The following is a 12862-nucleotide window of genomic DNA, read 5'->3' as shown; positions in this document are numbered from 1 at the left end:
CCTTGCTGACACTCAGGATGATCCACCACTTTCCTTTACTGTTACTTATTTTAATTCTGAGAGTTACACATGCCATCTCTAAGTTCCTGTATCATGATACTTAATTAAGATTTTTGGTCTGCAGTCTTAACTACTTGAGTTTGGTGTATCTTTTGGAAAAAGAAATTCACACTACAATTCAATTTAAGAGCAAATTTTTGGTCTTGCAGCCTATCAACTATTACCTATTTATCCCCCTTTTTTATTCTAGTGCTTTTTAAAAAACTTGTAACAACTAGTTTTGGCAGTGTCAAGCAGGTCTACAAGTCCACTGTCTTCATCTGGGAAATTTACGGAAAATATATCACTAATACCTGAGATGAGCTCTCAGTGAGAGGTCACCCGTCTCAAACATTAAAATGCTGGCTGATTGACTCCACTGGAATTCACATCAGGCCTTAAAAGACTGTATGCTCTTAGAAACACATTTCCTTTCAGTGCCAGGCAATTAGGTACAGACAAAGCAGAAAGCTAAAATACTGTTTTCTGCAAACTGATGAAAGTGATCATTCGAGGTGAAATGTCTGTTATGTGAAAAGAAATCACAATCTGGTAATAAAAGAAATTTATTTCCTTGTGAGATGTAACATAGAAGAAAATAATAAGATTATTTGACTCTGTTTATAGCATCTAGCAAACTATGAGTTCATATGAAATTTTAGTTCAGAGATTCCTGTTACATTGGTGAAAGAATCTGAAAACAAAGTAGAAAAGGTCTAGTTTCTGTTCCCAGTTTTGTCACAGACTTTTTTCCTTCTGCCAGTCAAGTTTGAGTTTTTTTTGAAATGGAGCCAGAAGAACTTAGCTTATCCAAGGAGAAAAGGATGAATATTCAGTAGACATGGAGATCCTAGCTGGGATGCCCTTTGAAAAACAGATAAAAATACAGAGAAGACATGATTTTTATTCTAGTTACTGCAGTTTTGTAATAATGCAAATCCCCTGATTGTAATGGACTTATTTATGTCAAGAATTTTATTTATATACATTTTTGCAGACAAACCTTGAGTGATACATCTTTAGAGAATAACAAGAAATAGTTGCATGAGGATTTATCGTGCAAAATGTACATTTCACTTGCTCAATCTTTATCATCTTGCTGATGTTTTGTTTCCACAGCCAGAAATCCTTTGTTCTGGAAAAGCTAGAAATATAACTTGTAAGTTGGCATATGATAATCTGACAACCAAGAAGCAACAGGAATAAGTTAATAATATGGCATGAAACTCCTGTAAGGAGGAACCAAGACATGTTGCATAACTAGGCAGGCAGTAGGGAAAGAGATAATTAAATTGTTCCTAAAATTCCTTCCATATAGACCATTATCAAGCCAATGAGAAAAGCATGTCTGTCAGTCCTTTAGATGACTCCCTGGCTCCTGGAGCAGTGGCCCTTCTGTCCCAACCACTGTTTATCTAGAAGCACCCAGGAGTATTGTACCCACTTCTGTAAAATTCCCCTGGATGGATCTCCTTCCTGCAAAACTCTGCACAAACTTTCCAGTTTAGCCTCACATTTTACTGTGACATCTGTTCTGGAGACATAGCCATTTGCACCCTCAGAAATGTGCAGAAAAGTAACAAACTCCTTTCAAATCCTTGGGCTTTCACAGATGTTGCCATCTGGCAGGTGTGCTGGTGATACCCACGTGTGGTGATTCACCCTCATTTTCCATTGAATTGAACAGGAAAGAGTCATGATTTCCAAGATTGTCTGTTTCTGGCGCCTATAACCTAAAGGAGATTTTCAAAGGATTAGATGTGACTGATGCATTTATTAACCATGTTGATCCATCTGGATTTGCTGAGAAGCTGATTATTTTGAAGTTTGTGGACAGAAATGGAGAGACTTGGGCCAGGGTCAAAGGAGCTGGTGCCTGGGAATGGTAAGCAGGGGCAGCAGTGATTTTCCACTCCCTGACACGTCGAGGGCTGCTGCATGTCCTGTGAGAAAATAGAGGTTTGCTGTTCTCAACAGACCTTCCCCGAAGACAGCAGCATCTTTCAGATGGTTAGCCAAGCTTTAGGGCTGGGCTGAAAGATTCATGCTATCTAGGTAGGCAGGCCTAGACTTGAGAAAAATAGCTTGTCTTTGCTAGAGTTAAGCAACAGTGTACTTGCTCCTGCAGAACCTTGGTCATTTTATGTAATACTGCAATACATTTTCAAGGTACTTGCACACATTATGAAAAAAAACTCTCTCCAGAACTACATTCTGAACAACTCTTCCTTTATCTTTTAAGAGAGAGTAGTCAGCAATAACTATGTTGCGGAGATCTTTATGTGTACATAAACTGTAGATTTACCTTCAGTGAAATCATCTACATTCCATGGGAATAATAAGTTGTTGCTAATTAGGATGAGTACCACGCATCTCAACCTTAAATAACTTTCTAAATAGCTAAACTGTTCCTGTTTCTTTCAGATCCCTCTGAGAGGCATCCCAGTGTAAGTCACATATACAATATATATAAATCATGTCTATACTATGTGTATGTAGCAAGGAGTTGGGATCTCTCTTCTCCCCAACTAACATTTTGCTATGGTAAAGATTGCACATTTCATTCCTTCATTTTTCTTATTTTGGCTGTTTTTCAAGCCATGCTAATGCTTCGATTTTCTGTCTAGTAGTTCCTAAAATACTCATCAAAAGCTTCTCAGAAAGCTAACCAGTACCCCCTACTATACTTTATCTAATAATTTAATGATCCCTTCAAATAATGTCAGTCAGGGCATACCTGTAGTGTGCACTGTGGGGCGACATAGAGATACTGACCTATTCCAGAACAAACTTGTTCCTGCCTTGAGGTACTCAATTAGATTATATCTTTTCATCTGGATACTGCATGCAGGGACTTTATTGGAATACAGAATCCTTTTTATAAACAGACATTTCTTTTGCCCTATCTTAGGTTCTTAGGTTTCCAGTTCTTCTAATATTCTGTGTTTTAAAGCTCATTTACCACAATTATGCCAGATGACCTTGCAAAGTTCTTTTGCCCACAGTTCAGTTCAAGCCCAAGAGAGTAGCAAGGTCCCTGCTATTTCTCTCTCCTCAGAGCCCTAGGCTGTGGCATCATCTTGCCTGTATGACAAGAAAATAAACTGACAATGTTTGATGTCAAGAAAATAGCAGCTTGCTCAGTCTTTGCTTTCCAAAGGAATCTTATTTGGTTTTTTTAATATTTACCAGTGAATGTTAATTTAATACCGCCCAGGGAAATGAAGAAGAGGGAAGAAGCACTGTGAAAGAGGGGTCCAGTACTGTAAGTACCACATTATACTTTCTTAGAAGTCTTTGAATTCATGTTGTCTGTGATCTCTGCCATCTATTTAATTCTGAGATCAATTTACTTTGTAGAGTACTTGGAAATTATTTTAGCTTCTGTACACATGTTCTAAAGGCTGGAATCAGGATTCAGTCAGGGATCCATCTCCTAGCTATATTGGCAGGATGACCAGGAGATTAGGACCAAAATGAGCACTCAACAGTCGGTATCAAGGTAAAGAACTAAACCTTGTCTCTGCTCCCAGAGCAGTAAATTTAATTGCAGTCTCAATGCCCTGACTACTCCATGCTGATGCAGGTCTAATGACAGCAGTGTCTTTGTACCTCCAAAGAGTTAACTGTAGAGTTAATGTCTCTATCCAGCATTCTAGACATGCTGAGCTCGGCTCCCATATTCAGCACTTCCACAGTTTACATCTCCAGTGTTTCAAACTGGGCAGCCAAAAAAGGGGGAACTGAGAATTAACAAATCCCCATGAAAAGTTTGATGTAATAGCTAAACCAAGTATCAGACAGATAGCCCGAAATAGAATCCCTTGCTCCAGAATAAGTATACTGCGACTATAAACAATATTCAGAATGTCTCTATTTTCCTGCAGGCCACTGTCTATTTAATGTTTTTGAGTTTCTGTCATTTGAGATAATATAGGCAAAGCAACCTATGGAGAATATTCTTCTCCAGTATATTTCATGGTTCTTCTCTGAAAGGGCAGAATAGAGACTCTGGGTTTATGGAGAATTTGCTTGTGTCAGCTAAAGAAAGAGGAAAGGTCATTGAATGGTGAATACACAGCAAGGCAGATTCCACTATAGCTTTTTCTAAGCTCTTAAGACCTGTGCTTTGCAGCCTTATGGATATTTTATGCACAATATAAGAGTCAATAAATTTTCTTGATTTATTCACAATTTGATGAAACATTTAAGGTAATGTTTTGAAATAATATTGTTCTTGAGTTCAGAGCTGCTACATGAGAGGCAGAAAGATATGAACAGTTTAACTGGTGAGCATTTAGATGGATTTTATTCATAGCTATAACTGACATTATCTCTGTATCACTACAGTGCTTGAAAACCCAAGTCATAAAAAGACCGTGGGTACTACAGAAACATATCAGCAAAAGTTGGTCCCACTGCAAATATACTTACCAAATACTGAACTCAGTCATGAACCCAAAGGAGCTTAGGAGAACAATGAGGCCGTGCTGGTCATAGGCAAGATCTATTTCAAGTGTGACACCTCACAAAAAATTTGATTTTTTCCTGGTGATGTCACATAAATATCTTCCTTCCTTTACTAACAGAACTGACTAGAAATAGACTGTCGAGGAAGCCAAGTAGAAGAGTATTTCTATATAGAACAGAAATCCTAAAGACTGACATCTGAAAATCAGTATCTAGAATACAAACACTACTTTTATACAGGACAGATAATATTCTCTGTGTCTAAAAGTTGCTCTGTTCTTTCTTAATAGAACTGTTCAGAAGGAAAATGAAGCCTGCATTGTATTTGTGTTTGTTGCTTCTTGGACTTCCAAGTCCAGGGTCTGTGCAGATCCAACCTCAATGTTGAACAGCAGGAACAAAAAATACTGCGTTCCCCAGAAGATCATTCCCAGACTGAAGGTGAAAACTAGGCTCTTGTCAAGATAGTCTCCAGCAACACTGACTTTACCTTTCAGTTTTACAAGAAGGTCAGAGACGAGGGCAACAAGAACATTTTCTTCTTTCCTTTGAGCATCTCCACTGCCTTTACAATGCTCTCCCTGGGGGCCAGGTCAAACACACTCAGCCAGCTGAACAAAGGCCTTGCCTTCGACCCGACAGAAATGGAGAAGCAAGAGATCCATGAGGGATTTCAGCGTGTCCTCCAAATGCTGAACAACCCTCACCAAGAAGTCCCATTGAGCACAGGCAATGCCCTGCTCATAGATGATCTACTGAAACTTCTCCAAAAATTTTTGGATGACATCACGAATTTCTATTACTCTGAAGCTGTTTCTAGTAACTTCCAGAATTCTCCAGAGGCTATAAAGGAAATCAATAACACATGCAAACAAAAACCCAAGGGGAAATTCTGGTTCTTTAAAGGTGAGTGACAAATGTGGGTAGCAGGAGCTCTGGTCCAGGTCTAAGAAATGTAACTTTTTTCATGCTGTGACCCTATTCTATTGTCTAATTTTAAATATGTCTTTCTACTTTTAAATGACAAAAGGAAATATCTGAATGCCAGGTATGAAAAACCATTTTATATATGAGTGGAAAAAAAAAAAAGAAAAATGAACCATGGAAGTACAGATCAATGTCATACCAATTTTAAGTCAAGTTCAGAGCTAAAAATATTCAAAAGGGACAAGCTTGGGAACTTACGATCATTTTTTGAAAGGGACAAGTTTTGTTTGACTGTGCAGAACATGGTCAGTCATAGATGACACTGGTACGAAAGAAGTAAGCCTTGAGCTTATATAGTGGGAGCCTGTGGAGGTTTTACTATTGCCTCACCAGGCAAAGGCTCAGGTCAGCCTACATTTTTCTTGTGTGATTTTTTTATAAGAACCGTTGAAATTACTTAGAGCTTCTTTTCATAGCCTGGGAAAAAGCATCCTTGAACTGAGGTAGGATCATTGTTGTCTTTACAGTTCAAATACAGTATTTTAAGCATTAAGTAATGTGCCATGTCTTTATTACTCTCTTTTTCTGTTTATTCAATCCTATACTCTTCTTTTTTTTTTTTTTTTTGTCAAAAGGCTACTGGGAAAGACCTTTCAACAATCTGATCACCAGAGACTATGACTTCTTTTTGGATGGCAAAAATTCTGTTAAGGTCAAAATGACACATGAAAACAAAGCCTTTAATATCCACAGGGGTGAGAAGTTGTCTTGCTGAGTAGTAGAAATCCCATAAAAAGGAAATGCTGCTGTACTGTTTATTTTGCCTGATGAAGAGACAATGAAGCAGGTGGAGGATGCTCTGCTAAAAGAAACAGTGTCTAACTGGATTCAACCACTTGAACAAAGGTAATCCTTTAACTGTTGTTTTGTTTAAATATCAAAAAGGCCATAACTACTTATCCAGGCAAGTAAAGCTTAGGATGCCGCAATGAGTTGCTAAGCACAGCTCCAAGGAACAAGCATTGCATAGTTTCAGTTCTTTCAATCAGACATGGTAGGTATTGTGTGATTTTGTACCTGAGGGGAACCCTTTCCTCAGCTCCTCCAGTCACACTAGTGGCAGTGCTTACAGCTGCAAGGATCCAGCACACAGGTGCATTGCACATAGGAGCCCTTCTTAAACAGGAAGAATGCAGTACAAAAGAAAATACAATTTCCTTTTCTGCAGCCCAGATGATATTTTCCAGCCAGTCACTTTCATAAACCAGCACTGTGTCCCTGTGCTGCTAATTAGACTGTGGCTAGTGGGAGCTACCTCAATTTCTGCTTCTTTAACATGGGATTTCTCACTGTCTTAAAAAGGCAAGTCTTAGCTCCATGGGTATTCAGTATGTGTGTATACTTGCAATAGCTATTACATCGAGGGATCTTACAACTATCAACTCACAATTTTTTGTTTATTTTTTAAAAGAAAAATCTACTTGGACCTTCCAAGATTCCCCATCTCTGGCTCCTATGATGTGAAGAGCTTGTTTAAGACAACGAGCGTGACAGAGGTATTCAGTGACAGGCTGATCTCTCCAGAGTGGCAGAAAAAGCTCTTCTGAAGGTTTCCAAAGTAAGTATGCAAGCTGAGATGGTAATCAGAAGATTGGTCTGCCTCACTTACATATGTGTTCAGTCTCTGCAAATAGGCTGATTCCACTTCTAGAGTGTACTTATCGCTCACTGATGGTAATAAAGGAAGGAGAAGGTTAGGAATTAAATGGCTTTTGTTCCTAAGGTTTAATATTAAATTGCTCACTGCTTAGCAATTGTGCAACATCTCTGAAGATGAAAATAGATCTGGAAAGAGTAACAGGAATAGTTTCATAAAAGGCTGGTGTAAAATAATTAATGCATGACAAGAATCATAAATATGACACAAGTTTAGGATTATCATTCTTGTCCTATGCCTACATCTTTCACTACTGAATTACCTGACAACCTCAGAATTTATATGGACAACAGTGATAGCCCCATTTCACAAACAAGAAACTGGGACCCAGACAAGTAAAGTGGTTTCCCTGACATCCTTCTATTTTGCACTTGTGAGACCAGTTCTGTAGTACCGCACCCAGTTTGGGGCTCCCCCTGCGCTAAGGAAGTGTGGACACATTGGAGCAGAGTGAGTCCAGTGGAGGGGGAGCAGGATGGTTGTGTGGTTGGAGCAGGGAGATCTGGAGATAGTCATTCAGTAGAAGGGAAGATGATGGGAAGTTCTTAGTGTTGTCTACAGAAAATTATCAGGAGGGTGCAAAAAAGATGGACCCAGGCTCTTCTTGCAGGTGCACAGTGACAGGACAAGAGTCAATGCACACAAGACAGAAAATAGGAAATACCCACTAGATATTATGAATAAAAATTGAACATGAGAGTGATCAAAAACTTGGATGGGTTACTTAGACAAACTATGAAACTTCCATTGTTGATAATATTCAAATCCTGACTGAATGAAACCCTGAGCAATCTTATGTAATGTCAGAGTTGACTCAGTGTCTGACTCCATTGGACAGCCTCTAGAGGTCCTTCCAACCTATATTATTTCATGATTCTGCAATTACTCACACAAAATTATAAAACTTTAAAAACCAGCTTCTCGAGGTGTTAAAACAACCAAGTTTGTCCCCAGTTGCTTCTCACTCTTTTATACCTTGGTTTTAATCTGTGCTTCCCTTGCAGGCAATTCACAAGGCCATGGTGGATGTTAGGGAGAATGGCACAGAGGCTGCTGCAGTGACTGGGATAGAAGGGGTACCAATGTCTGCAGAGATTCCTCCTCACATCAGTTTCAACAGGCCCTTTCTGTTGATAATTTTTGATGAAATCACCAGAAGTATCCTTTTCACGGGAAAAATTACGAATCCAGCTGCCAAGGAACACTAGGACAGAGCACTTGTACTCCCAATGCAGAGAAGAGAGGTTTTGTACATCCCAGAGACTTCTCTGAAAAAAATGGGGCTAGAAGTGATTTTTAATTGTCAAATAAATAAATATTATATGAGGTTATTCTTCACTTACAAATAGACAGTTGGTGACAAGTATGAGTGGACCATGTTTACAAAATGTCCCAGGCTATATAGGTTTCTGTGACACCTTCAACAGTCACACATTTCCCTATATCACTCATTTATCATGAATGCCACAGTCCCTTGTATGCAGTCCCCTGTATTCCTTCTCCTGGGTGAGAATGTTCCTCTGTCTCACACGTCCTGTATGTTGAGTCCTCAGCTCAGAAGTCCTTCAGCTGAGAAACCAGCTTTTGCCTCTCTCTCGTGCCACTGTGTATCCCAAGAGAAGTCTCCTTCATCTTTGAAGCCCTCTGTTAGATAAAGCTGCACATCATTACACAAATGGTCATCCTTGGCCTTGTGTGTATCCAGTAATGCCTGGGCTCCCTAGGAGAAATGGATGTGGCAAGCCCTGCCCTCTGGTTCCAACAACTGTAGACTGAATCCTGGAAGGTCATGCATCCATTGTCCAAATGCCAGCTAACCATGCTGTCCTCCACCTGATCCTGCAAGCTCAGACTTATGAATACCTCCAAGAGATCCCTCCTCATTGAGCTGATGTTTGGAGTGCAGCAAGATGACTTGAACGCTTTCCTGACAATTGAATGTGCAGAAGCTGGTATTACCAGCAGCAAAATGTGGAGGGCTGCACTGTGGCAGATTAATACAACTTATTGCAAATTTAAAATAAAGTAAGATAGTAAGAAACAAAGGCATATTTAAGAACACCTTTTCCACATCCCTCCCTTCTTTCCAGGTTCAATTTCACTTCTAACCTTTATACTTCCTCTTCTTGAGCAGAGCAGCGGAATGCGACATGGGGAACAGAGAATGCAGTCAATTCATAATGTTTCGTCCCTGGCACTCCTTTCTTCTCGCTCTCTTCCCCTGTGGCAGTGTGGTGTCCCTCCCACAATAGACAGTCCTCCACAAACTGCTCCAGCATGGCTGCAGCTTCCTTCAGGGCATAACCACTTGCTCTGGCATGGAGTCCTCTTCAGGTTGCAGTATGGTCGTCTGCCCCACCAGGTTCCTGTATGGGCTACAGAAGGACAACCTGCCTCACCATGGTCTTTTCCACAGGCTGCAAGGGAATCAATCAGGTCCAGTGGCTGGAGAACCTCTTCCCTCTCAGCTTCATCCTGTGATGGGGCCATGAGACAGCTGTAACCATCTGGAATGGGCTGTGCCCTCTCACAGAGGCTGCCCTTCAGATACCTGCTGCCGGCACCTGGGCATGGACACCCGATGCACAGAAACACAATCCCAAGTAAGACAACTGTAAGTTCACAATGGCTAAGGATGTTTAATGGATGGGTAGAACTCTTTGATGGTACTAATGAACTGTCAGAAGCCACTTTTAGGATCCCTTCACAGTGTTATCTCGGCATCAGAACCAGTGGGCCTCCACACACTTCACAAATGCAGAATGAGCTAAGTGACATCTCGTCCTCCCAATCTTTCCAGTTCCAGCTCTATTTTCTAACTGAAGAGGGGCGGGAATAAAACTTTTACTTGGGAGGGCCTGGGCCTCCCCACCAATGCTGGAGAGTTTTGGCTTCTGTCTTAACTGGGTCAGAAATGCTAAATGCTTCTGCTGTTGTGGCTTGGGAAAGTCCTGTCAGGTTTAATGGATAAGAGAAAATCAGAGTGTGTATTAGCAGTGAGAGATAACAAAGCCTTTCATGTGGGCAAGCACAGACATTTTCTCAGACCTAGAAGGGAAAAAACCCAACCTCTAGTCACCCTACTCACACAGACCTAAAGATTTGCTTAATGTGAAGTATTTTCTCTATAATCATCCCCTTGTCCACAGATTTTAAAGAAAGAAAACCAACAATGCCTGAAAAACGGACTATGGAAAATCTTGGTCAGCTATACCTGTCTAGCTCATTTTCTTTCCCAGGAAAATCAAATCAATTGTTTCAGCAGTGCTGGAAGGGGTAAACCTCTGCTGCTGGAGCCAAGCCAAGGATTTCAGCGCTGCACAGGGTTGCCAGACTACAAGACTCTTTATCCACAGCTACTAATACACCTGCACAGTCATTGCTCCCCTGCTTTGGGAGCAGTGACGTTTAGGTGAACAGTTAGCTGTGCACTGTTTGGGAAACTTTAGAGGGAAGAGAAGTATGAGAGTAAAAGGAAACTGTTCATATTACCTCATTTCTTCCCCCTCCTGCATCCACTTCTGAAAAATTAAAACAAGCTATAACCTCAGTATTTCAGTTTAGTCGTAAATCTTAAATATCTGAAATAGAGACCTCTGTAAAAATTCTGGATTCTATTCTTATCAGAATAGACTTTGTGGCCTGTGGGTTAAAAGCAGTTATTTGAGGGTGGAAAAATTACTTCAGATGAGAGGACAGTTCCCAGCAATGATTTTGAAACTTCCCTACAACTGTGACTAAAAACAATGACTGAAAAAAGTTTTAAAAGTCAGGCCAGGAATCTCTCAAATAAGCAGTTAAGTTCAAAGACTTTGTTGAAGACTTGTACGGTTCATAGAAAAGGTCTTAAAGAGTTGGAAGAGAGCAAGAGTGTTGAGATGATATGCTCAGGGATTTTAGCTCCATGGTGGAACTAGGGGGAGTATAGCAAGAATATGACAATCTAAAAGAAAAAGTGAAACTTTACAGATGTTCAGAAAGCCTGCCATAAACCCAAAGGCAGTGCAGCTGTGGATATCCTGAATCAGCTCTGCCTGAAACAGAAATTCTACCAAGATGAAAACACACCACCCCAGGTCCAGATAACAGCAACAAAATGCAGAGCCGTCACATTTTTAGGAGCAACATGGAAAGAAGAGGAGTAGCAGAGCACAAGGAACTCTTGGCTACATTTCAGCATCCTCATGCTCCTTGCAGTTAAGGAACACTGACCCAAGGGAAAGAAAACTTGGAGCCAGCAAGTGGAATGAACTGCCAGTGCACTGTGCTGCTGTATTAACAGGGGATAACTAGTCTTACCTCACCCTCCATCAGCACAGGTAATTAGCTGAGAATATTGATTTTGATCCTTGATGATTTCTCTTGTCAACCAAAACAGAAGCATCTCTTCTTACCATACAGGAATATTGGGCATGAAAGGACCTGAAGCACATTGAGGAATAAAACTAAATTGCACTAATTTTACAACATTTTACCTCTATTTTGAGTAGATTTTAACAGATGGATCTCTCTAGGCCTTCATCAATAACCCGTTTCTCCTACTTCTGGTGTCAAGGCACTATCTGAAAAAACAGGCATTCCTGAAGTGCTCAGAGACAGCAATTCTGTTGCCAGAGTCACAGGGAGCCTGACCTGGCACTGCCTACAGTCAGCCATAAATGAGGATGGAGATTATCTGAGCATTGTTCATGTTATGTATTTCCAAACACTCTGACCCAGCATCCACAAAAATTAAGGTTTATGAGCAGCAACAGGGCATGTTGTAGGCGGCACACTGGCATATTTGAAAAGTAACATATTGCACTTCCAAGTTACCGTGAACTCTCTTGATTTCCCTGAAATGCACACATTGAAATAATAACCATAAATAGCCACCAAATCAGAAGGAGTCAGAAAAAAACCAAATTATTTGCCCTTGGCTAACATAAAATTGTATATTAAAGATGTACTATGACAGATTGTCAGATTGAAGTATTTTTCTGCTTTAGGTCTTTTCAAGTCCCCTTTACTGTAGGGTTATGATAGCTTTCAGTTTACTAAGGTATCACCTTTATAATGACCTTGCAAGGAAAAAAATGCATCTGGAGATCTCAGGTCCACATAGAATCATAGAATCACCAGCTTGGAAAAGACCTCCAGGATCACTGAGTCCAACCACTCCTATCTGCCACTCAATCAGGTCCCTGAGCATTTCGTCCACCCATCTTTTAAACACCTCCAGGGATGGTGACTCAACCACCTCCCTGGGCAGCCTGTTCCAGTGCCCAATGACCCTTTCTGTGAAAATGTTTTTCCTGATATCCAGTCTGAACCTTCCCTGGTGCAGCCTGAGGTCATTCTCCCTTGTCCTGTCCCCTGTCACTTGGGAGAGGCATCCTCCTCTCTACAACGTCCTTTCAGGTAGTTGTAGAGAGCAATGAGGTCTCCCCTCAGCCTCCTCTTCTCCAGGCTAAACAACCCCAGCTCTCTCAGCCGTTCCTCATAAGGCCTGCTCTCCAGCCCCTTCACCAGCTTCGTTGCTCTTCTCTGGACTCGCTCCAGAGCCTCAACATCCTTCTTGTGGTGAGGGGCCCAGAACTCAACACAGGATTCGAGGAGCGTTCTCACCAGTGCCGAGTGCAGAGGGAGAATAACCTCCTTGGACCTGCTGATCACGCTGTTTCTGATACAAGCCAAGATGCCATTGGCCTTCTTGGCCACCTGGGCAGA

General features: G+C 40.9%; 1 protein-coding gene and 1 pseudogene across 1 annotated transcript in view; both read left to right on the top strand.

Annotated features, from left to right (window-relative positions):
* Window positions 1-12862, top strand: part of LOC138721537 (alpha-1-antiproteinase-like) — a 99099-nt gene that overhangs the window by 57350 nt on the left and 28887 nt on the right. The gene's annotated exons all lie outside the window — the stretch shown is intronic.
* On the top strand, window positions 4811-8378 carry LOC138721368 (alpha-1-antitrypsin-like; annotated as a pseudogene).

This window comes from Phaenicophaeus curvirostris, chromosome 5 (genome assembly GCF_032191515.1).
Source record: "Phaenicophaeus curvirostris isolate KB17595 chromosome 5, BPBGC_Pcur_1.0, whole genome shotgun sequence".
Classification (NCBI taxonomy): domain Eukaryota; kingdom Metazoa; phylum Chordata; class Aves; order Cuculiformes; family Cuculidae; genus Phaenicophaeus; species Phaenicophaeus curvirostris.
The sequence above is the reverse complement of the archived record's forward strand: the minus strand, read 5'-3'. Positions and strand labels throughout refer to the sequence as shown.